The sequence below is a fragment of the Pseudophryne corroboree genome, chromosome 1 (assembly GCF_028390025.1).
Source record: "Pseudophryne corroboree isolate aPseCor3 chromosome 1, aPseCor3.hap2, whole genome shotgun sequence".
Classification (NCBI taxonomy): domain Eukaryota; kingdom Metazoa; phylum Chordata; class Amphibia; order Anura; family Myobatrachidae; genus Pseudophryne; species Pseudophryne corroboree.
The window spans coordinates 1,110,048,702-1,110,075,734 of NC_086444.1; the positions used below are offsets into that span (position 1 = coordinate 1,110,048,702).

The following is a 27,033-nucleotide window of genomic DNA, read 5'->3' on the forward strand; positions in this document are numbered from 1 at the left end:
TATGCCTTGGTTTTGAATTTTCTTGAGATTTCAACAAGACATCAAACTACAGTATATACAGTAGCCTACAGTAAAAACAACTGTGTTTATTTTATTTTTCTTAGAACCACCAAGTACTCTGTAGCTCTTGCTTTGGCACCAATCCATCTCTGTAAAGAAAAGAAAAAGAAAAAGGATTCTACATACAGGTTTTCAAAGTGCTTTTATCTGTGTTTCCAGGACTCAGAAATAAGGAAGATTTATGGTAACTTCCAAATCCTAGATAAGTCTTCCAATATCTTTGTTATTGATTTATAGTATGATACGAGTTCACTGATTTCTTTCTGTTTTTAGAATAATTCTAAAATCTAAAATTTATACCAAAAATAAAAGGTGTCGCTGCTGGATACCGCTAACTGCCATCTGAAAAATTTACTGGATTTTTATAATAAAATCTGCATTGAAAACAATAATTATTTTCTGTTAGTTTGAAAGAAATGCATACAGTACAAAGTGTATGAATAATATGGGTGGTCAAACAAGGCTTCTAGATAACCATTAAATGAAGGGGAACCTACATGAGTCAGCATGGGCAAGATCTAGTCATCTAACCTCCTCATCGCTAGAAAGCTTAATGTAGTGCAGAGTGTTATTGGCAATAACTGCTAAGACAGTGCATACTTTGAAAGGGGAAATTATCCTTCAGTACTTCACCTAAACCCCTTTCACACCACACAAATAACCCGGTATATTGCCGGGTCGACGCGAGTTGCTATGCGGTGTGAAAGGGGTCAGTCCTGAATTCCTGGGTCGTCTGACCTGGTAGTTCAAACTGGGAATAAAGAAGGTTTATTTCAGGGTTATTACCAGGTCAGGTGCAGTGTGAACGATTGCTGGGTCTATGCAACCTATGACCTATTCAAAGTATAGGCTGAGGCGGTGTGAAGATGATCTCATCTTCCAGCGCCACCTACGCACACGCCCCCGATGCCATCTTCAGATTGCATATTGTCGGGTCAGGAATCCAGTGTGAAAGGGTCTAATGCCGTGTCTCACCCGGGAAGGACCCGTTTCCAGATCCCGGGTGCAACCCGACATTGCGATCTGAAAGAGGTATTAGTAACATTAGAGTCAGGGTGGAGAAGATCTGTTAACACCCTCTCATCTCTGTGTAGTATAATATTTTTTGTAGTATAGGATGTTATCGCATGGTAAATATGAACAATAATTATTGGATGCCATATCAGTGGGTAGAAGGGACTACCCTCTTTCAAAAGATGGTATCCTTGAATTTATTGAAGCAGGATGTCGGAGACCCACTTATCTGATGATCACACATGATCACTTGATAATAAAGACACTTTGTTTAAAAAGATGACGCCTCTTTTTCAAGCAAGGATGCCTCTAAAGCTGGGTACACACTAAAAATATATCATGTGATCAGAACAATATATCATACACATTGTATACTGTGTACCCCCAATTCCATTGTTCCCAGCTGTCAGTCATTGAATCGTCCCACTGCATGTGCTGCACATCCAATGAAATGATTCAGTTGCCAATGCAATGTAGTTACATGCAGTATGTAATAATACATCACGTCACCGTACAGCAGATTAAATAGTGTGAACGACAGTGTGATGTATCATTACTAGAGATGTGCGGCGGGCACTTTTCGTGTTTTATGTTTTGGTCTTGGTTCTGGTTCCATGCTCGTGTTTTGGAACTGGATTGGCTTTGCCAAAACCACCCTTTTGTGTTTTGGTTTTGGATCTGGATGATTTTTGAAAAAAACATAAAAACAGCTAAAATCACAGATTTTGGGGGTAATTTTTGATCCTACGGTATTATTAACCTCAATAACATTAAGTTCCACTCATTTCCAGTCTATTCTGAACACCTCACACCTCACAATATTGTTTTTAGGTCAAAAGGTTGCATCGAGGTGGTTGTGTGAATAAGCTATGCGACACAAGTGTGCGGCATAATCACCTGGCCCATCTAGGAGTGGCAATGCAGTTGCAGACAGGATGGCATTTAAAAAAAAACTAGTCCCCAAATAGCACATCATGTAAAGAAGCAAAAGAGGTGCAATGAGGTAGATGGATGACTAAGCTAAGCAACACAAGTGTGTGGCAGAAACACCTGGCCCATCTAGGAGTGGCACTGCAGTTGTAGACAGGATGGCACTTAAAAAAACTAGGCCCCAAACAGCACATCATGCAAAGAAGTAAAAGAGGTGCAATGAGGTAGCTGTATGACAATCTAAGTGACACAAGTGTGCGGCGCAAACACCTGGCCCATCTAGGAGTGGCGCTGCAGTCCCACTGCACTAAAGGCGGATACCGGATGCATGTCTAACACCAGCATAGTTGTGATGACCTCAGTAATCCGCTTTGCAACAGGGTGACTGCTGTCATATTTCATCTTCCTCGCAAAGGACTGCTGGTCAGTCAATTACTTAGTTGAAGTAGTACAAGTAGTTTTCCGACTTCCACTCTGGGATGATGATCGACTGGACTTATACAGCAGCACTGGACATATGGCAGCAGAGGACACCACCACTGTGACTGGAGTGATGCAGCACAAGAGACTACCGCTGTACTGATATACGGCAGAATCACTGGACATATACGGCAGTATCACTGAAAAATATGCAGCAGTACCACTGCAATGGACTGGACTTATACAGCAGCACTGAACATATGGCAACAGAGGACACCACCACTGTGACTGGACTGATGCAGCACAAGACGCCACCACTGGACTGATGCAGCACAACACAGCACCACTGGACTGGACTTATACATCTGCACTGGACATATGGCAGCAGAGGACACCACCACTGTAACTGGATTGATGCAGCATAAGACACTACACTGGAATGAGCAGCACAAGACAGCACTGGAATCGCCACCCCACTTTCCCTCCCGCACAGACACTGAGGATGGAGACACGTCCTCTCACTACACTCTCCAATGCCGGAGTGAAAATGGCGGCAATGTGCAGCTCCTTATATGGAATCCAAACCCCGCGATAATGCGACAGCGGGATGATGATGTTTTGCCTTGTTCTGGTTTCTGAGTCAGATGGGAAAACCCAAGCCAGGCTCGGGTAGTTAAGTCCCGTAGGATTCGGTTCTCCGGAAACCGAACCCGCTCATCTCTAATCATTACATCACATCTCTACATCCAAATGGAAGGTCTGTACCCAGCTGTAGTCTGCAGGTGTCACATTGGGGAAGATTGGGAACTTTTAGTTCCCTTGACCCACCGCAGGCTTTTCAATTGTGTCTGTAGTGTAAAACTGAGCACTGGCATGATCTGTGATGACATTGCATGCTAATATGATGATGTCATTATGCAATACCTCATTGCATTCAACAACTAGTATTTTGTGTAAGTACTATTTTATTGAGGAAAAGTTCCTTTTATTTGTATTGTGATTACAGTAAGATGGTTGTCCTCATGGTGATTGTTTTTTTCTTAAAGTGATTGGTGAGTAAAGACATAGATTTCTTTTTATACCATTCTACACTTTTGTGTCCAGAAATGCTACTATGCTTCTGTGTGGTCTTATTGCTAACCATGGGGGTCATTCCGACCTGATCGCATGCTGCCGTTTTTTCGCAGCGCAGAGATCAGGTCACTACTGCACATGCATATGTACCGCAATGCGCAGGTGCCTCATGCGGGTACAAAGCGGATCGTTGCTGAGTGATGGATTTAACGAAGAATCCATTCGCACAGCCGATCGCAAGGCAATTGACAGTAAGAAGGCATTTATGGGAGTGAACTGACCGTTTTCTGCGAGTGTTTGGAAAAACGCAGGCGTGTCCAAGCATTTGCAGGGTGGGTGTCTGACGTCAATTCTGGGACCACACAGGCTGGAGTGATCACAAGGGCTGAGTAAGTTCAGACCTACTCAGAAACTGCACAAAACAGTTTTGCAGAGCTCAGATGCACAGGCGTTCGCACACTTGCAAAGCTAAAATACACTCCCCTGTGGGCGGCGACTATCTGATCGCAGGGCTGCAAAAAGTAGCTAGCGAGCGATCAACTCGAAATGACCCACCATATGCAGGGCTACATGTACAAATACTCCACTTACCATGCAGATAAAGCTGCACCTGCCTTTCCTGTTATTGTTACCAAGCAGAAGGGATACAGCGTTGTTCACTTGCTGAGGAGGGTGAAGATATTGAATGAGTTGTGCGCATGCTGCTTTATGGGATTTCTTTTTCTGCATAAACTTTATTGACAATCAACAGCTACAGAGAAGACATTAGGATTGCCTTTCTTCAGCTGGAGACAGATCATGAACTGGAAGGGATCTTACAAACCTCCCTCAATTTTTTATCACTACTCTAAAGCCCATAGCAGAGGGTTGCTGGAAAGAGATCTCTCAGCATGGTATTGTTAGTCTCTGTTAGGTATGATACACTGTTTTTCTATAAGTCTCCCATATGAATTCCGTCCTATGCTGAGCATGCTGTATATTATTCCGACTATTATTATTATTCTTTTGTGATTAAGTTGGGGCTGATTCAGGTTGGACCGCAGTGCGTGGTCCAACCATAAAAATTACAAAAAATATGCAGGTGCATGCGCAGCATCCATCCTGCACATGCACTCACATTTTATGCAGGGAAGGGGGTTGGGGGGCACAGAAAATCCAATTACATCTGCCTGGTGCTCGCAGTGCGGGGCGGCAACGTTCGTTTCCTAGGCGGAGATGGAGTGTTGCAGGGGCATGGCCTGAAAATGGGGGGTGTGGGGACGCGAACGGGGGCGTGATTAGGGTGTGATGGGGTGGCTGTGTGACATCACACACAGCCACCACTATCAGGAAGATGGCGGCTGGTCTCCTGTGGCAGGAGGCTACCCTAATTTCTACGATGAAGCAGAAATTGTGATGCGATCGCATTTTCTGCTACACAAGGGGAGGCGGCGGTCAGCTACTTAGCAGACTTTGCAATACTTACTGAATCGGGCCTTGTGAACCTGTTTTACATGGAAACAGCTCACACTATCTAAACAAAAACTCTTCTTAATGTTAATGATATTTCAGATCCGTTGTCCCAATAAGACATTTGATTGTAGAAAAAAATGTTTAATGTAAAAAAGGTAAATCTTTTTCTCCTAGTCCGTAGAGCAGTGTTTCCCAACCGCTGTCCTCAAGGCACACTAACAGTCCTGGTTTTAGTGATATCCAGGCTTGAACACAGGTGACTTAATTAGTACCTCAGTTATTTTGATTTAACATTTGTGCTGAAGCCTGGATATCACTAAAACCTGCACTGTTGGTGTGCCTTGAGGACCGTGGTTGGAAATGCCTGCCGTAGAGGATGCTGGGGACTCCGTAAGGACCATGGGGTATAGACGGGCTCCGCAGGAGACATGGGCACTTTAAAACCTTTTAAAGGGCGTGAACTGGCTCCTCCCCCTATGCCCCTCCTCCAGACCTCAGTTATAGAACTGTGCCCAGAGGAGACGGACAGTACGAGGAAAGGAATTTTGTGAATTTAAGGGCGAGATACATACCAGCCCACACCACACACACCGTACAACATTGAATATACTAAACCAGTTAACAGTATGAACAAACAGTATCAGCCAGAGACTGAACTCAACTGTAACATAACCCTTATGTAAGCAACAACTATATACAAGCCTTGCAGATTTAGTCCGCACTGGGACGGGCGCCCATCATCCTCTACGGACTAGGATAAAAAGATTTTCCCGGTAGGCTTAAAATCTTATTTTCTCTTACGTCCTAGAGGATGCTGGGGACTCCGTAAGGACCATGGGGTTTATACCAAAGCTCCAGACTGGGCGGGAGAGTGCGGAAGACTCTGCAGCATCGATTGAGCAAACATGAGGTCCTCATCAGCCAGGGTATAAAACTTGTAACATTTTGCAAAAGTGTTTGAACCTGACCACGCAGCTGCTTGGCAAAGCTGCAATGCCGAGATGCCTCGGGCAGCCACCCAAGAAGAGCCCACCTTCCTAGTGGAATGGGCCTTTACTGATTTTGATTTTGGTAACGGCAATCCAGCGGTAGAACGAGCCTGCTAAATCGTGTTACAGATCCAGCGTGCAATAGTCTGCTTAGAAGCAGGAGCGCCAACTTTGTTGGCTGCATACAGGACAAACAGTGCCTCTGTTTTCCTAACCCGAGCCGTTCTGGCTATATAAATTTTTAAGGCCCTGACTACATCAAGGGACTTGGAATCCTCCAAGGCATACGTAGACACAGGCACCACAATAGGTTGGTTCATGTGAAAAGACGAAACCACCTTAGGCAGAAATTGAGGACGAGTCCTCAACTCTGCTCGATCCACATGGAAAATCAGATAGGGGCTCTTGTGAGACAAAGCCGCTAATTCGGTCACCCGCCTTGCAGACGCCAAGGCCAACAACATGACCACTTTCCAAGTGAGAAACTTCAATTTAACTGTTTGAAGAGGTTCAAACCAGTGCGATTTAAGGTACTGTAACACCACTTTAAGGTCCCACGGTGCCACTGGGGGCACAAAAGGAGGTTGGATGTGCAGCACTCCTTTTACAAAAGTCTGGACTTCTGGGAGAGAAGCCAATTCCTTCTGAAAGAATATAGATGAGGCCAAAATCTGCATCTTAATTGAGCCTAACTTTAGGCACATATCCACTCCTGTCTGTAGAAAATGGAGAAAACGACCCAGCTGAAAATCTTCCGTAGGAGCATTCTTGGTTTCACACCAAGGCACATATTTCCTCCAGATACGGTGATAGTGCTTCGCCGTTACCTCCTTCCTAGCTTTTAATAGGGATGACTTCCCCCGGAATACCTTTCCTAGCTAGGATCTGGCGTTCAACCGCCATGCCGTCAAACGTAACAGCAGTAAGTCTTGGAACACACACGGCTCCTGTTGTAACAGGTCCTCTCTGATAGGAAGCGGACAAGGATCTTCTGTGATCATTTCCTGAAGATCTGGATACAAGGCCCTTCGAGGCCAATCTGGGACAATGAGTATTGTCTGCACTCTTGTTCATCTTATGATTCTCAATATTTTTGAGATGAGTGGAAGTGGAGGGAACACATAGACCGACAGAAACAGCCACGGTGTTACTAGGGCATCCACTGCCACTGCCTGAGGGTCCCTCGACCTGGAACAATACGTCCGAAGCTTCCTGTTAAGGCGTGATGCCATCATGTCTATTTGAGGGAGTCCCCAACAACTTGTTACCTCTGCAAAGACTTCTTGATGAAGTCCCCACTCCCCTGGATGGAGATCGTTCCTGCTGAGGAAGTCTGCTTCCCAGTCGTCTACTCCCGGAATGAAAACTGCTGATAGAGCGCTTACATAATTTTCCACCCAGCGAAGAATCCTGGTGGCTTCCGCCATTGCTGCTCTGCTCCTTGTCCCGCCCTGGCGGTTTACATGCACCACGGCTGTGATGTTGTCTGACTGGATCAGAACGGGTAGGTTGCAAAGAAGATTCTCCGCCTGCCTCAGGCCGTTGTATATGGCCCTTAATTCCAGCACATTGATGTGTAGATAAGCCTCCTGGCTTGACCATATTCCCTGAAAAATTTTCCCTGGGTGACCGCTCCCCATCCTCGGAGGCTCGCATCCGTGGTCACGAGAACCCAATCTTGAATTCCGAACCTGCGACCCTCTAGAAGGTGAGCACTCTGGAGCCACCACAGGAGAGAGACCCTGGCCCTGGGGGACAGGCGTATCCTCCGATGCATCTGGAGATGGGACCCTGACCACTTGTCCAGAAGGTCCCACTGAAAAGTTCTTGCATGGAACCTGCCGAACGGAATGGCCTCATAGGCCGCCACCATCTTTCCCAATACTCGAGTGCATTGATGCACTGACACTCTTTTTGGTTTCAGTAGGTCCTGGACCATGTTCTTGAGTTCCTGGGCCTTTTCCATTGGGAGAAAAACCCTCTGTTTTTCCGTGTCCAGAATCATGCCCAAAAACGACAGCCGAGTTGTCGGAACCAACTGCGACTTCGGCAGATTTAAAATCCAGCCGTGTTGTTGCAGTACTCTCAGGGAGAGAGACACGCTTTTTAGTAAATGTTCTCTTGATCTTGCTTTTATCAGGAGATCATCCAAGTATGGGATAATTGTGACCCCCTGCTTGCGCAGGAGCACCATCATTCCCACCATTACCTTGGTGAAAATTCTCGGGGCCGTGGAAAGACCAAACGGCAATGTCTGAAACTGGTAATGACAATCCTGTACAGCGAATCTCAGGTATGCCTAATGAGGAGGATATATGGGGACATGAAGGTATGCATCCTTTATGTCTAGTGGCACCATAAAATCCCCCCTTCCAGGCTGGAGATCACTGCCCGGAGAGATTCCATCTTGAATTTGAACCTCTTTAAATATAGGTTTAGGGATTTTAGATTCAGAATTGGTCTGACAGAGCCATCCGGCTTCGGGACCACAACAAGGGTTGAATAAAACCCCTTCCCCTGTAGCAATAGGGGAACCTTGATAATCACTTGCTGTTGACACAGCTTTTGTATGGCAGCTGAAACTATTGCTCTATCTGGGGGAGAAGCTGGCAAGGCCGATTTGAAAAATCGGTGAGGAGGCACATCTTCGAACTCCAGTTTGTAGCCTTGGGATACAATTTTGACCACCCAAGGATCCAAGTCTGACCGAACCCAGACCTGGCTGAAAAGTTGAAGACGTGCCCCTACCGGTGTGGACTCCCGCAGCGGAACTCCAGCGTCATGCAGTGGATTTGGTAGAGGCCAGGGAGGACTTTTGCTCCTTTGAACTAGCCGTAATTGGCGTTCTTTTCCCTCTTCCTCTACCTCTGGCGAGGAAGGATGAGCCACGCCCCTTTCTGAACTTTTGAGACCGAAAGGACTGCATCTGATATTGGCGTGTATTCTTTTGCTGTAGGGGAACGTAAGGCAAAAAAGAAGACTTACCCGTGGTAGCTGTGGAAACAAGGTCCGCAAGGCCCTCCCCAAATAAAACTTCACCCTTGTAAGGTAAAGCCTCCATATGTCTCTTTGAGTCAGCATCACCAGTCCATTGATGGGTCCATAGGGACCTTCTAGCAGAAATTGCCATGGCATTGGCTCTTGAACCCAAAAGACCAATATCTCTCGCAGCCTCCCTCATATATAACGCTGTGTCCTTGATGTGACCTAAGGTCAATACAATACTATCTTTATCTAGGGTGTCAGATGACAAGTTATCTACCCAAGCTGCAATTGCGCTACCCACCCATGCCGACGCTACTGCCGGTCTGAGCAGGGCTCCCGTAGTCGCATAAATTGCTTTTAAGGTAGTTTCTTGCCTGCGATCTGCAGGATCCTTTAGGGTCGCTGTGTCCGGGGATGGTAGGGCCACCTTCTTGGACAAGCGTGTCAAGGCCTTGTCCACCGTGGGTGAGGATTCCCACCATAACCTGTCCTTTGAGGGCAAAGGATACGCCATAATAATTCTCTTAGGAACCTGCAGTCTCTTGTCTGGAGTTTCCCAAGCTTTTTCAAATAAAGCGTTCAGCTCATGAGATGGGGGAAATGTTACCTCAGGTTTCTTTTCCTTAAACATGCAGACCCTTGTGTCAGGGACAGAGGGGTCCTTTGTGATATGTAATACATCTTTTATTGCAATAATCATGTATTGAATACTCTTGGCCACCCTTGGGTGTAACCGTGCATCATCATAATCGACACTGGAGTCGGAATCAGTGTCGGTATCAGTGTCTGCTATCTGGGTAAATGGACGTTTATGGGACCCTGAAGGGTCTTGTGACACCGTAAGAGCCATAGATTGACTCCCTGCTTGGTCTCTGGACTCTGCCCTGTCCAATCTCTTAATTAATAAAGCCACACTAGCATTCAAAACATTCCACATGACCACCCAATCCGCCGTCGGCTGTGCCGACGGAGACACTACCACCATCTGCTCTGCTTCCTCCCTAGACGAGCCTTCCGCTTCAGACATGTCGACACACGCATACTGGGACCCCCACACACACTGGGATATATGGATATGGGGACAGACCCACAATAAGGCCCTTTGGAAAGACAGAGAGAGAGTATGCCAGCACACACCCAGTGCCACTTCGTTCTGAAACAAAGTCCCAGACCTTTAAGCGCTTTTATAACAAATTTAGTACCAAATCAATGTGCCCCCCCCCCTCGTTTTTGCCCCCTGTTACTTGTACAGCAGGGGAAGAGTCCGGGAGCAGCTTCTCTGCAGCAAGCTGTGGAGAAAATGGTGCTGGTTAGTGTTGAGGGATCAAGCTCCGCCCCCTCGCTGGCGGGCTTCGGTCCCGCTATTTGTTTATACTGGCGGGGTTTTTATATATACTGCCTCCGCAGTGTCTATATATCTGTGCCAGTCTAATATGAGGCCATAATCACTGCCCAGGGCACCCTGCACCCTTGCTGTGCCTTGTGTGTGTGTGGGAGCAATGGCGCGCAGCACGAACGTTGCGCGGTACCTCATGAAGATCTGAAGTCTTCTGTCGCCTTTGAAGCCTTCTTGTTTCCTATACTTATAAATTCTATATGGAACCGCACTAGTCTTGACAATCTGAACAAAATGTAGAAATAACATAAAGAAACCAATATATATGCAGTTGGAAAAAAATATTTTAAACTGCTAATGATTGGTGGTGCTCCCAGGAATTTTGTAGACTGGACTACAATTGAAAAGGAGAGAAAAAGACAAAAAACCCTTGTTTGGGAGCACTCGTTTGTAATGATTTGTGTAATGTAAATAGAATAAATGATAAGTGAAATAAAACTTAACCTTTAATTGTTTCTTGAATAAAAATAAATAAATATGAAATAATTGTGAGACTCGTGTCTAATGTTGGAAAAAAGGAACTTGTTTGACGTTTTTAGCAAATGAGGTACAAGTTGCCAGGAGAAGGTGAAAATATCAGAAACAATGTATTTGATGAATATCAATGTGTTCTGATGAAATAAGTGTATCCAGAACAATCACTGTACATGCCTTGGAATAAAGGTTTCAATGGAAGCGTGATATGGTAGCAAAGTTGAGTTGACTGAAATAAATCTTTAGAGAGAGAAAGAAAAAAAGAAAGAAAAAAAGAAAGAAAAAAAGAAAGAAAGAAAAGGGGGCCCACTGCACCTGGTATTCTCAGGGGGTTTCCCATCCTGATACTGACCAGGCCATGCCTGCTTAGCTTCCGAGATCGGACAAGATCAGGCGCATTCAGGGTAGTATGGCCGTGGGCCTGTTGTAAGAAATGTGGGGAGAGAGATGAGAGAGAGAATGCACTCCTGTTGTCCGTACAGTACGTAAATCAACCATGTGTGGTCCGGGAGTGTTTTTCCGGAGCAGAAGTGGAGGTATAGCAAGCATTGGAGAATTAAAAAGGGCCCACCGCACCTGGTATTCTCAGGAGGTTCTCCTTCCTAGTACTGACCAGGCCATGCCTGCTTAGCTTCCGAGATTGGACAAGATCGGGCGTATTCAGGGTAGTATGGCCGTGGGCCGGTATGAGGAAAATATGAATAGAAAGGGAGAGTACACTGCTTTCTGTACTTCACACTCAACCAAGGCCACTGATGGTCTCAAATTGGTATTTTCAGACAAGGTATATCAAGATAATTCGGAGTGTCTGGAATAGATATAGGTATAGTGTGGTAAGTGAAGTTTGGCAGGTAGTGAGCTCCCATAGAAATGTTGAAAGGATAATGTGTGGTGTATGTGTATATCTTGATACTTGAACTGAGTAAAGATAATAATAATTGTAATAACTTATAAGTAAAGAATATACCAGTTAGTAATAGGACAGAGCTAGAAAATAACTCAATTTGAATGACAATTCACACAATAATTGCTGGTCCCCTGAGGGAAAGCCAGATGAATGATCATATGCTGGAAAGGAGCTCAAGGCTGGCTCCCAAAAATCAATTATTCTCTGATAAATGCCAGAGAATAAAAAAATGCTACCATAAATACACATGTGTGTTGAAATCATAACAAATAGAAAATGTCATCATAAATGCACTTGTGTGTATAAATCACGATTGAATATCTGTAATAATTAAACCTTGGAGGCATAGGCGGGTGTTAGAACAGAATTATGCAGAGATTATCTGTTAATAAAACGCTGTTCTAGAACAGAGAGTGTAGTGATAGATTTAGTATCTGTTATCACTACTGGTATGTATATGGACAAAATCCAGTATGCAGTCGGTGCTAGGCAGTGAATTTAAATACTGGTGATTCCTGCTGCACATTTAAACCCTGGTGGTCTAGTGTCAGTTACCGCAGCCGCAAGGTATGCGGTGAATGTTGTCCAGGTCTCCTCTGTACACACTCCCGCTGCAGTGATGAGCGCGGCCGCCCGCTTCCGGAATGGGCGTGGCCGCGATGACGTCACTACGGACGTTCTCTCGACGTACGTTTCACCTGATTGGGCTTGGTCACGAGAGCCTCTCTCTACTGCTCTCTTGTGGCCAGTACTTAAGGGTTGAGATAACCAATGAATTAGTTACTTGGATTTGACTGACTAATGGTTAAACCTATCAAATTTGGAGTGGGATACCCTGTGGAATCCATTTTGGAAAAGGGAAAAAGGAAGGGAAAGGGGAAAGGATGAGGAATGGAATGGAGGAAAGTGAGTGTGATGAAACTGTGAATGAAAGTAGGAGAAAAATGAGTGAATGCAGGAATGTAATTGGGAAAGATGAGAGGTGAATATGAAATTGGGATGTAAAATATAAGAATAGGATAAATGAATATGTGAAAAAATATAAATGAATATTAAATGATAATAATGATAATAATGATAAATATAAAAATAAAAATAAATATAAAAATAAAAATAAAATAAATATAAAAATAAAAATAATAATAAAAATAAAAATAAATATAAATAAAAATAAATATAAAAATAAAAATAAATATAAAAATAAATAATAATAATAATAATAATAATAATAATAATAATAATAAATATTAAATAAAAATAAATATAAAAATAAAAATAAAAATAAATATAATGAAAATAAAAAATAAAGAAATAAAAAAATTAAAAAAAATTAAATATGTAGGATAATGTAAATTTTGAAAAAATTGATATGAAAATAAAATGGAATCAAAATTAAAAATAAAATATTTTTTAAATGATGCTGAATATAAATGAATGTAAATATAGTGACAAATGTTGAAATGAAATGGAGTGAGTGAGGGAGTGCTGAACAGAAATGGAAAGGAATTGAGCAGGTGGGGGAAGGAATTGTGACTTGAATGTGAGGATTGAAGTGAATTATGGAAGGAGTGGGGGATGACATGATGGATGTGAGTGTGTGGATGGGAGAGTCTGAGAGTATTGTGTTGGGTGTGGTCTGCAAAGAGAATATTGAGTGTGAGGGGGAAAAAAGGAAAAGGAGTGGAAATGTCAGGGTCTGGAGGGCCATGGAGGAATTGTGGCGGGTATGGAAAGAGGTTGGGGTTATGGGCTGTGAGAGAGTGAAAAAAGAAAGTGCATCAAATGTGGTGAAAACTGGGATGAAAGGAGGGGGGGTTGGGAGAGGGGGGGGAAGGGAATTGAGGGAATGAATGGAAAAAAGGAAGAAAAATGAAAAGGGAGAGAGGGGAAGAGAGTGGATGAGTGATTTGGAATGCGATGGGGAGTAGTGAAATAGGACAAGAGGACAGAGGGAGGGAGGGAAAAGAGAGGATGAGTGGTGAAAAGAAAAAGAGGGAAGGGGAAGAGAAGAATAGGAGGAAAAGGAAAGGAAGAGGGAGGAGGGAGGTGGAAAGAGGAAAAAAGAAGAAGAAGAAAGTGAGGGTTGGGTGATGGTGTGGGACAAGGGGGGGATGGACAGGAATGGGGTGGGAAGGGAGCAGGATGAATGGATATTGGAGTTATGTGGGCAGAAAGATGCTGTAGTTGATGTATTCATTTAGACCTTTGGGCATATGAGTGTCCAGCTTGAAGATCCATTCGGATTCCTTTTTCTGGAGTGCCATGCTATAATCTCCGCCTCTTAATCCCATTTTTACATGTTCCAGACCTGAGAAATGAAGATCTTCTGTTCGACTATCATGGAAACGTAAGAAATGTCTGGCGACTGTGGTGAGTTTCTTGAATTGGGCTAAGTCTGATTTGGCATTTCTCACTGTACTAATATGTTCAAGTGCCCTAACTTTGAACATGCGAGAAGTCATGCCCACGTACCTTAAATTACAGGTACAAGAGATGCAATAGATCACATTCTCTGTCCTGCAGTTGAAAAAGTCATGCACTGTGATCTGCTGGTTGAATCTGTCCATGATTGTCGTAAGGTTAGAGATGTGTGGGCACAATTTACATTTACCGCAAGGATAGCTACCTTTGAGAGGTCTTGGCTTTGAGGGCTGTGAAAAGTAGCTTCTTACCAGTTTATCTTTTAAATTAGGTGCCCTTCTCCAGCTCATGTTGATGTTCTGGCCAATTTGGTCCGATATGTCCTCATCCATTTTTAAAACGTGCCAATGGGTTTGCAGGATTTTTCTTGCATCTTTCCAATTCTTACAGAAGTCACCGATAAAGCGTAGGGTGTTTTTATCTTCCTTGATTTTTGTAGTAGGAAAAACCAGAGAATCCCGTTCTACTTTCTGTACTTCGGATTTGGCCCTTTTAATAAGTCTGTTGCTGTATCCTCGTTCCTTCAATCTTGCAGCCAACTCAATACTTTTAGTTTGAAAGGTGGAGTCTTTAGTGCAATTCCTTTTTAATCTAAGGAATTCTCCTTTGGGAATATTTTTGATGGTTGATGGAAAGTGGCTACTAGTTGAATGAAGTAAACTGTTGGTTGAGGTCTCTTTCCTGAAGATTTCAGTGGCTACTGTGTTGGTCTCATCTCGATATATCCTGAGATCAAGGAATGGAATGGAAGATATGCTGCTAGTATATGTAAATTTCATATTGATCTGATAGGTATTAAGAGAAAGGATGTATTGGTCCAGTTCGTTTTGGGTGCCATCCCAGATCATGAAAATGTCGTCGATGTAACGTATCCAGATTAGAATGTGGTTAGTGTATTCCTCTTGATCATCATTGAATACAATTTCCCGTTCCCACCAGCCCAAAAAGAGGTTCGCATATGTGGGGGCACATGCCGCCCCCATAGCGGTGCCCCTGGTCTGTACATAGAAACGATTGTTGAAAAGGAAGTAGTTGTGATTCAACACAAAATGGAGTAATTCCAAAAGGAAATCCTGAAAGTCACCAGTATCACCCATGGACAGAAAATATTTGACTGCATTAATGCCCAGATCGTGTTCAATGGATGTGTATAAAGATTCAACGTCAAATCCAACCATGATATGGGAGTCTTCCAAGCGTATGCCTTGAATTTTCTTCAGGACATCAGTCGTATCCTTGATATATGAAGGAAGGGTGAGGACATGTTGTCACAAGTGAACATCAAGGAAGCAGCTAGCTTTTTCTAGAAGGCCCCCATTTCCTGATATAATGGGTCGTCCCGGTGGATTGTCCACATTTTTGTGGACTTTTGGTAACAAATAAAGTGTCGGCGTTTCTTTCTTTCTCTCTCTAAAGATTTATTTCAGTCAACTCAACTTTGCTACCATATCACGCTTCCATTGAAACCTTTATTCCAAGGCATGTACAGTGATTGTTCTGGATACACTTATTTCATCAGAACACATTGATATTCATCAAATACATTGTTTCTGATATTTTCACCTTCTCCTGGCAACTTGTACCTCATTTGCTAAAAAGGTCAAACAGTTCCTTTTTTCAAACATTAGACACGAGTCTCACAATTATTTCATATTTATTTATTTTTATTCAAGAAACAATTAAAGGTTAAGTTTTATTTCACTTATCATTTATTCTATTTACATTACACAAGTCATTACAAACGAGTGCTCCCAAACAAGGTTTTTTTGTCTTTTTCTCTCCTTTTCAATTGTTTCCTATACTTACCTGGCTTCTATCTTCCGGCGCTGTGAGGAGGACGGCGGCACGGCTCCGGGACGAACAGCAAGGACGACACCTGCGTTCTGACCCTCTGGAGCTAATGGTGTCCAGTAGCCTAAGAAGCAGAGCCCATCAGTCCAGGAAAGTGGGTATGCTTCTCTCTCCTCAGTCCCCCGAAGCAGGGAGCCTGTTGCCAGCAGTGCTCCCTGAAAATAAAAAACCTAAAAAAAGTCTTTTCTAGAGAAACTCAGTAGAGCTCCCATAGTGTGCAACCAGTCTCCTCTGGGCACAGGATCTAACTGAGGTCTGGAGGAGGGGCATAGAGGGAGGAGCCAGCTCACACCCATAAAAAAGGTCTTAAAGTGCCCATGTCTCCTGCGGAGCCCGTCTATACCCCATGGTCCTTACGGAGTCCCCAGCATCCTCTAGGACGTAAGAGAAATGGTAATTAAGATTTAACAGGATATATTTACTAAAATGCAGGGTTTTAGAAGTGGGGATGTTGCCCATAGCAACCAATCAGATTCTAGCTCTTATCTTCCGGAATATGCTAGATAAATGTTAAGTACAGTAGAATCTGTTTGCTATGGGCAACATCTCCACTTCTAAAAACTCACACTTTTGTAAATATTACCCAACATGTTTTCTTGCTGTGATGCAATAACGTGACACAGGCCCTCATTCCGAGTTGTTCGCTCGCAAGCTGCTTTTAGCTAAGCTGCCGCCTACTGGGAGTGAATCTTAGCTTAGCAAAATTGCGAACGAAAGATTCTCAAAATTGCGATTAGAAATTTCTAAGCAGTTTCTGAGTAGCTCGACACTTACTCTGCCACTGCGATCAGTTCAGTCAGTTTCGTTCCTGGTTTGACGTCACAAACACACCCAGCGTTCACCCAGGCACTCCCCCGTTTCTCCAGCCACTCCCGCGTTTTTCCCAGAAACGGCAGTGTTTTTTCACACACTCCCATAAAACGGCAAGTTTCCGTCCAGAAACACCCACTTCCTGTCAATCACATTACGATCACCAGAACGAAGAAAAAACCTCGTAATGCCGTGACTAAAATACCAAACTTCTTAGCAAATTTACTTGGCGCAGTCGCAGTGCGAACATTGCGCATGCGCAATTAGCGGAAAATCGCTGCGATGCGAAGAAAATTACCGAGCGAACACCTCGGAATGAGGGCCACAGTGCAGTATATGAATGATATAATTGTTTATGAGATGTTCCAACATCTGTAAGTTCTCCAACATGTCCTGCTTCTGATAGCCTTCTGCAGACCTTGGGGCAGATGTATTAACCTGTAGAAGGCATAAGGAAGTGATAAACCAGTGACAAGTGCAAGGTGATAAACACAGCTTCTAACTGCTAATTTACATATTGGAGCTGATTGGCTGGTGCATTTATCACCTTGCTCTTATCAGTCACTTCCTTATGCCTTCTCAAGGTTAATACATCTGCCCCCTTGTTACATTTATAGTAAAGAAATTCAAGAGCTGTCTTTTCAATTAAAAGATCAATTGCCTAACCTATATTTCATTTAAGTTATATATATTTCATTTCATCTGATTTAAAGATGAATTTGTTTTTCTTTTAACATATCAAATACATAAAAAATTAAGTTATTTCAGTTTATGTAAATGAACATTTTATGAAGATTATCCGCCACAAAATAAGTCTTTGTATTTTTACACCATCTGTTATGTAAAGTTATGACTATTCCGAATGTATTTTATTACAGAACTTCTGTAAATTGACAGACTATTCAAATGCAAAATAATAAGTATAGTACAATAGATATTTCTTGTGAAATTCGTGGAAAATAACCTTTTTTTACTTTGTAGCAGCTACAAAAGTGTGTCAATTAGGCCTTAAGTGGTTACATCTGTGCTGCAAGATTTGAAACGCTGATGTCTTATATATACTTGTACTTCTCATACTGTGTCTGGTGAAAAGTTGCAGTTGAATTGTATTATTCTTTTTAAAGGTATGTAAGAGTATTCCAATTATTCTGAAAATCAGCAAATAACTAATGCCCACTGGACCAATGACAGTGCGTAGGTCATAATGAAGCCAATCAATCTGTGTCACAGCTCTTTAAATTACAGCCTCTTGGAAGCTTATCTTATCTGCTTTGTACAAGAGGAAAATCTTTGTGGCATTGGCATGTCTATCATGGCTGCAATGTGTATGGTGCACAATGACCCCTGGTCTGCACCGCATACACTGCACACATGTTATTGTAATACTTACCTTTCTGGAGTCCTGCGACGGGCACTGCCGGCTCTGCAGCCACAGCTGCTTTTGCAAACATCACTCCAAAAATGGCCTACGTGCATGCGCAGTCCGAAATTTGTTTCCAAACCATGGCGGGCGCTATGGTTCCAGAGACCTGTGCATGTGCAGTAGACTCTGGAACTATGCCAGAGCCTATGGTGCCATGGTGAGGAGCCTATGGAGATTAGGAGTGTTGGTTTTATGGTTTGGTTTTATTTCAAATATTTTTTTTTGAGATTAGGAGGTTTGGTTTTATTTCAAATATTTTTTGGGTGTTATATATATTTTGCTCCATACCTGTATATTTTTGAAATAATATACTATATTTCAAATAAAACAACACTCTTGTAATAATGATGTCTGCTAAATAACTAAAATGCATTTTCTGCCCACATTTTTGAGGAACCATTGAATCATTAAATTAATTGTTTATTGGGTTCGGTATGTGTGGATTACGGACGGGATGCTGGCGTTCACAATAACAATGATGGCATCCCGATCTTTAATATCCCAACAGGGGAGAGGTAAGTATGATATCCCCACTCCCCTATCCTCTAACCCTAACCCTCCATTCACGCAGCCTAACCTTAACCTCCTCCTTAGTCCCTAACCGTGTCTTTCCCAAACGGTGGTGCCTAAACCAAACCCCCTTCCCCGCAGCCTATCCCTAACCCTCCACACTTAGTGCCTAAACCTATTCTTCCTCCACTTGTGGTGCCCAACACTAACCCCCCCTCCCCACAGCCTAATCCTAACCACCACCACCCTAGCCTAATCCTAACCACCCCCTCCACTGCAGACAAACCCTAAACTTTCACAGGTGGCTCTTAAACCTAACATCCCACCCCCCAAACCCACCCACTATATTTACGGTCGGGATGCCAGCTGGCAGGATGTCGGCTGTCACGTTTCTGGTATCAGTCTCCTGATCCTGTCGGGATGCTGTCGTCGGCATTCTGATGGGTGTTAGGATCCCAGCGTTGGTATTCTGACTGCTGGGATCCTAACAGCTGGTGCAGTATCCCTGTTTATTTAATTTATTGATTTATAGCTAAATTCCATGAAGGGTGTCAGTAATTTTGGACTTGACTGCATGTCAGACACACCAAGCTGCAGACTAGATAGCCCACGATGACAGTTCTGATAATAATGAAACTTAGGAAATATTATATTATTCTTTATGATATAGTGATACAAAGCTTTATTTAGTCACACCTACTGTATGTGGATATGGAGACCAATATGTGTGCACCTAGCAGGGGTGGATATGATTGGCATATTTAATTAAGTGACTATATTTGCAGCAGTTGAGGAAAGAGGATTGGGAGACAATTGTACTTTCGTATATTAGTCATCCATGAAGATGAGAATTTGCTCACGCTGCATGCTCGGCGCGGACAGATGTGGATAAAAATATAACACAGACAAATCAAATTCTGGTCTAGACAAAGGGCCTAATTCAGATCTGATTGCAGCAGAAAATTTGTTAGCTAATTGGCACAACCATGGGGCTAATTCAGACCTGATCGTACCCGTGCAAAATTTTGCACGGCTACGATCAGCTACCCTAACATGTGGGGGGACACCCAGGACAGGGCTAGTCTGCCCCGCATGTCTGTCTCTCCTCCTGCCGCATGGATGCGATAGCATTGCACGGCGGTGATGTTATTGTACCCAGCGAGTAAGTCCCTACCTGCGCAGGTGACTTTTTGCCGCATCCCGGGTCACAGCATCTGGATGTGATGTCACGCAGCCACCGTGGCCCGCCCCTCGCATGGTCCAGGAACGCCTGTGTTGCCCAGACGCGCCCCCAAAATGGCGGCCCAACGCCACCGGTCCACCCCCTCCTGTCCAGCGAATGCCTCTGCCTGTCAATCAGGCAGAGGCTATCGCTGGGCTACGATGTCGATAGCATCTCTAGCATGTACATGCGCACTGCGGTGCATGTGCACGTGCAGTTCAGACCTGATCACCTGCTGTGTGAAAACACACAGCAGCGATCAGGTCTGAATTAGCCCCCATGTGCGCTGCAGGGGGGGACAGGTATAACATGTGCAGAGAGATTTAGATTTTGGTGGATTATTTTGTTTCTGTGCAGGGTAAATTCTGGCTGCTTTATTTTTACACTGCAATTTAGATTTCAGTTTGAACACACCACACCCAAATCTAACTCTCCCTGCACATGTTACATCTGTCCCTTCCCCTGCAGTGCACATGGGGGGTCATTCCGACCTGATCGCACGCTGCCGTTTTTTGTAGCGCAGTAATCAGGTCACTACTGCGCATGCGTATGTACCACAATGCGCAGGTGCGTTGCACGGGTACAAAGCATATCATTGCTGGGCGATGGATTGTACGAAGAATCTATTCGCACAGCCGATCGCAAAGGAGATTGACAGGAAGAAGGCGTTTATGGGTGTCAACTGACCATTTTCTGAGAGTGTTTGGAAAAATGCAGGTGTTTCCAAGCGTTTGCAGGGTGGGTGTCTGACGTCAATTCCGGGACCGGACAGGCTGAAGTGATTGCAGCGGCTGAGTAACCTACTCAGAAACTGTACAAACTGTTTTTGTACTGCTCGGCTGCACAAGCGTTCGCACACTTGCACAGCTAAAATACACTCCCCTGTGGGCAGCAACTATGAGGTCGCACAGCTGCTAAAAATAGCTAGCGAGTGATCAACTTGGAATCAGCTAACAATTGGGCCTTATACAGGTCTGTTAGCCAAAGGGCCTTATACAGGTTCGTTAGCAAACCAAAAAAGCACACAACTGGTCAAAACCATGTGGGGCAGATGTAACATGTACTGTACAGAGAGAGTTAGATTTGGGTGGGGTGAGTCCAAACTGAAATCTAAAGTGCAGTGTAAAAATAAAGCAGCCAATATTTACCCTGCACAGAAACAAATATAACCCACCTAAATCTAAATTTCTGCACATGTTACATCTGCCCCACCTGCAGTGCAACATGGCTTTGCCCAATTGCTTATTTTTTTGGGTTGCTAACAAACCTGAATAACCTCCCAGGAGTACACTGTGAAATTATAGAAGCAATGCTAGTGTCAAGGTGTGCACACGGTGGAATACACAGTATACTTTCAATTTACACTATATAGACAAATCGCAAGGAAAGTTAGTGGAAATAGCAAGGTGTTAGGTAGCTTGCGATATCAATCCCAATGCGCGGCCCCGCAGGTTTGGTATCGCAAGGCTAGATAGACTGTGCAGGCAAGCACAGTCTATCCATGCTATATCGGTGTACTATACTCTATAGTGCATATATCAAGTTTTTCCAGTAGCGCCCGATCTGAGCTCGCGATACCAATCTACGTCATCACAAGCCACTCTCCGCTGCCCATTTTGTGATCCCATTGCGCGGAGGCTGAAGTGAGGGAGCTGCGCCAGTGCCCAGGAGCCTGCAAAACAAGTTGAGAAAGTGAGCAATTATGCCACGTACAGGACCAATGTTGTAAAGAACGGACAGGGTGGCTGCTGAAAGGGGTTCCACAACCGCTGTACACCACCAATGTTTTGGGGGACAGGGGACTGCTGTTTGGAAGCACATGGGGACAGGTTGTGGCTGCATAAATGGCTGCATGTGGCCACAGGCACTGTACACCACCAATGTTTGGGGTGGGACAGGGGGGATTTCATGTGGTCCGAATTACCACTGTACCAAGGATACATCTGTGATGTAACAGGGGGGCACATGTGGGCCACGCTGAGTGCAGAGTACTATGTCTTGCTACATTTGTCTGTAAAAATGTTTTATTGCAATTGATAACATAAAAGCTGAAATCCTGAACATTTTTTTCCATCAGTATTCACCAGGGAGGATCAGACGGTGAGAGTAGTGCATAACGATAGTGAAGGTAATGACTCTTGGATTGATACTTGTTTAAGTGAGGAAGTAGACCTGGAGAGACTAAGCAACATAAAGATTAATAAATCACCAGGCCCAGATAGTTTTCATCTGAGGGATATTATGGAGGTTAGGTCGCAGCTAGCAAAACCCCTATTTGCTAGCTTTTTTCTTGATTGTTCATAGTTCAATTACATCAGGCATGGTACCAAAGGATTGGCGCATAGCGGAGGTAGTGCCTTTATTTAAAAAGGGAACTAAAAATAATCCTGGTAACTATAGACCAGTTAGTTTAACCTCTATAGTGGGAAAAGTATTGGAAGGTATTTTGAAGGATAACATACAGGATTATCTGCAGGTTAATAAGATTATTAGCAAAAGTCAGCATGAGTTTGTAAGGGATAGATGTCAAACTAACTTAATTAGCTCCTACGAGGAAGTGAGCAAGAATCTTGACCAGGGAAAAGCAGTGGATGTGGTGTATTTAGATTTTGCAAAAGCCTTCGATAAAGTGCCTCACAGGAGACTGATCATCAAATTAAGGGAACTCGGCCTAGGATATACTATTTTCACATGGATAGGTAATTGGCTGGATAACATAGTACAATGAGTAGTGGTCAACGGAATGTTCTCTAGCTGGGCACCAGTAGTCAGCGGAATACCACAAGGGTCCTTACTTGGCCTACTACTGTTCAATATATTTATCAATAATCTAGGAATAGGCCTGGAAAGCACAGTGTCAATCTTTGCAGATGATACTAAACTGTGTAAGGTAATACATTCAGAAAGCGATGTGGAGTCTCTACAGAATGACTTATTTAAACTTGAAACCTGGGCGTTTAAATGGGGAATGAGGTCCAATATAGAAAAATGCAAAGTTATGCATTTTGGGACAAAAAACACACATGCATCTTACACTCTAAATGGGGTAAATATAGAGATAACTGTGTTGGAAAAAGATTTGGGGGTGCTCATAGATAATAGGCTTAATAACAGTACACAATGTCAAAATGCAGCAAAAAAGGCAAGTAAAGTCCCTGCGTGCATAAAACGGGGCATTGAGACAAAGGACGAGGATGTAATCCTGCCACTGTACAAATCATTGGTACGTCCACACCTTGAATATTGTGTTCAATTTTGGTTATAAAAAAAATATCGGGGAACTAGAAAGAGTTCAAAGACGAGCTACTAAATTGATTAAAGGGTTAGAGACACTGGAGTACGAGGAAAGGCTTACTAGGATAAATATGTATACACTAGAATAGAGACATCTAAGAGGCATCTAAGAGGGGACATTATTAATATCTTAAAATATGTAAAGGGTCATTATAAGTAGAGATGAGCGCCTGAAATTTTTCGGGTTTTGTGTTTTGGTTTTGGGTTCGGTTCCGCGGCCGTGTTTTGGGTTCGAACGCGTTTTGGCAAAACCTCACCGAATTATTTTTGTCGGATTCGGGTGTGTTTTGGATTCGGGTGTTTTTTTCCAAAAACACTAAAAAACAGCTTAAATCATAGAATTTGGGGGTCATTTTGATCCCAAAGTATTATTAACCTCAAAAACCATAATTTACACTCATTTTCAGTCTATTCTGAATACCTCACACCTCACAATATTATTTTTAGTCCTAAAATTTGCACCGAGGTCGCTGTGTGAGTAAGATAAGCGACCCTAGTGGCCGACACAAACACCGGGCCCATCTAGGAGTGGCACTGCAGTGTCACGCAGGATGTCCCTTCCAAAAAACCCTCCCCAAACAGCACAGGACGCAAAGAAAAAAAGAGGCGCAATGAGGTAGCTGTGTGAGTAAGATTAGCGACCCTAGTGGCCGACACAAACACCGGGCCCATCTAGGAGTGGCACTGCAGTGTCACGCAGGATGGCCCTTCCAAAAAACCCTCCCCAAACAGCACATGACGCAAAGAAAAAAAGAGGCGCAATGAGGTAGCTGTGTGAGTAAGATTAGCGACCCTAGTGGCCGACACAAACACCGGGCCCATCTAGGAGTGGCACTGCAGTGTCACGCAGGATGGCCCTTCCAAAAAACCCTCCCCAAACAGCACATGACGCAAAGAAAAAAAGAGGCGCAATGAGGTAGCTGACTGTGTGAGTAAGATTAGCGACCCTAGTGGCCGACACAAACACCGGGCCCATCTAGGAGTGGCACTGCAGTGTCACGCAGGATGTCCCTTCCAAAAAACCCTCCCCAAACAGCACATGACGCAAAGAAAAAAAGAGGCGCAATGAGGTAGCTGTGTGAGTAAGATTAGCGACCCTAGTGGCCGACACAAACACCGGGCACATCTAGGAGTGGCACTGCAGTGTCACGCAGGATGTCCCTTCCAAAAAACCCTCCCCAAACAGCACATGACGCAAAGAAAAAAAGAGGCGCAATGAGGTAGCTGTGTGAGTAAGATTAGCGACCCTAGTGGCCGACACAAACACCGGGCCCATCTAGGAGTGGCACTGCAGTGTCACGCAGGATGTCCCTTCCAAAAAACCCTCCCCAATCAGCACATGATGCAAAGAAAAAGAAAAGAAAAAAGAGGTGCAAGATGGAATTATCCTTGGGCCCTCCCACCCACCCTTATGTTGTATAAACAAAACAGGACATGCACACTTTAACCAACCCATCATTTCAGTGACAGGGTCTGCCACACGACTGTGACTGATATGACGGGTTGGTTTGGACCCCCCCCAAAAAAAGAAGCAATTAATCTCTCCTTGCACAAACTGGCTCTACAGAGGCAAGATGTCCACCTCATCTTCACCCTCCGATATATCACCGTGTACATCCCCCTCCTCACAGATTATCAATTCGTCCCCACTGGAATCCACCATCTCAGCTCCCTGTGTACTTTGTGGAGGCAATTGCTGCTGGTCAATGTCTCCGCGGAGGAATTGATTATAATTCATTTTAATGAACATCATCTTCTCCACATTTTCTGGATGTAACCTCGTACGCCGATTGCTGACAAGGTGAGCGGCGGCACTAAACACTCTTTCGGAGTACACACTTGTGGGAGGGCAACTTAGGTAGAATAAAGCCAGTTTGTGCAAGGGCCTCCAAATTGCCTCTTTTTCCTGCCACTATAAGTACGGACTGTGTGACGTGCCTACTTGGATGCGGTCACTCATATAATCCTCCACCATTCTATCAATGTTGAGAGAATCATATGCAGTGACAGTAGACGACATGTCCGTAATCGTTGTCAGGTCCTTCAGTCCGGACCAGATGTCAGCATCAGCAGTCGCTCCAGACTGCCCTGCATCACCGCCAGCGGGTGGGCTCGGAATTCTGAGCCTTTTCCTCGCACCCCCAGTTGCGGGAGAATGTGAAGGAGGAGATGTTGACAGGTCGCGTTCCGCTTGACTTGACAATTTTGTCACCAGCAGGTCTTTCAACCCCAGCAGACCTGTGTCTGCCGGAAAGAGAGATCCAAGGTAGGCTTTAAATCTAGGATCGAGCACGGTGGCCAAAATGTAGTGCTCTGATTTCAACAGATTGACCACCCGTGAATCCTTGTTAAGCGAATTAAGGGCTGCATCCACAAGTCCCACATGCCTAGCGGAATCGCTCCGTGTTAGCTCCTCCTTCAATGCCTCCAGCTTCTTCTGCAAAAGCCTGATGAGGGGAATGACCTGACTCAGGCTGGCAGTGTCTGAACTGACTTCACGTGTGGCAAGTTCAAAAGGTTGCAGAACCTTGCACAACGTTGAAATCATTCTCCACTGCGCTTGAGACAGGTACATTCCACCTCCTATATCGTGCTCAATTGTATAGGCTTGAATGGCCTTTTGCTGCTCCTCCAACCTCTGAAGCATATAGAGGGTTGAATTCCACCTCGTTACCACTTCTTGCTTCAGATGATGGCAGGGCAGGTTCAGTAGTTTTTGGTGGTGCTCCAGTTTTCTGTACGTGGTGCCTGTACGCCGAAAGTGTCCCGCAATTCTTCTGGCCACCGACAGCATCTCTTGCACGCCCCTGTCGTTTTTTAAAAAATTCTGCACCACCAAATTCAAGGTATGTGCAAAACATGGGACGTGCTGGAATTGGCCCAGATTTAATGCACACACAATATTGCTGGCGTTGTCCGATGCCACAAATCCACAGGAGAGTCCAATTGGGGTAAGCCATTCCGCGATGATCTTCCTCAGTTGCCGTAAGAGGTTTTCAGCTGTGTGCGTATTCTGGAAAGCGGTGATACAAAGCGTAGCCTGCCTAGGAAAGAGTTGGCGTTTGCGAGATGCTGCTACTGGTGCCGCCGCTGCTGTTCTTGCGGCGGGAGTCCATACATCTACCCAGTGGGCTGTCACAGTCATATAGTCCTGACCCTGCCCTGCTCCACTTGTCCACATGTCCGTGGTTAAGTGGACATTGGGTACAGCTGCATTTTTTAGGACACTGGTGACTCTTTTTCTGAGGTCTGTGTACATTTTCGGTATCGCCTGCCTAGAGAAATGGAACCTAGATGGTATTTGGTACCGGGGACACAGTACCTCCAACAAGTCTCTAGTTGGCTCTGCAGTAATGATGGATACCGGAACCACGTTTCTCACCACCCAGGATGCCAAGGCCTCAGTTATCCGCTTTGCAGTAGGATGACTGCTGTGATATTTCATCTTCCTCGCAAAGGACTGTTGAACAGTCAATTGCTTACTGGAAGTAGTACAAGTGGGCTTACGACTTCCCCTCTGGGATGACCATCGACTCCCAGCGGCAACAACAGCAGCGCCAGCAGCAGTAGGCGTTACACGCAAGGATGCATCGGAGGAATCCCAGGCAGGAGAGGACTCGTCAGAATTGCCAGTGACATGGCCTGCAGGACTATTGGCATTCCTGGGGAAGGAGGAAATTGACACTGAGGGAGTTGGTGGGGTGGTTTGCGTGAGCTTGGTTACAAGAGGAAGGGATTTACTGGTCAGTGGACTGCTTCCGCTGTCACCCAAAGTTTTTGAACTTGTCACTGACTTATTAT

The 27,033-nt window shown here is 44.4% G+C and overlaps 2 pseudogenes; both read right to left on the bottom strand.

Moving 5' to 3' along the window:
• Positions 1–11,097: 11,097 nt before the first annotated feature.
• On the bottom strand, positions 11,098–11,215 carry LOC134939856 (5S ribosomal RNA; annotated as a pseudogene).
• A 143-nt stretch (positions 11,216–11,358) lies between these two features.
• On the bottom strand, positions 11,359–11,476 carry LOC134944770 (5S ribosomal RNA; annotated as a pseudogene).
• Positions 11,477–27,033: the final 15,557 nt, after the last annotated feature.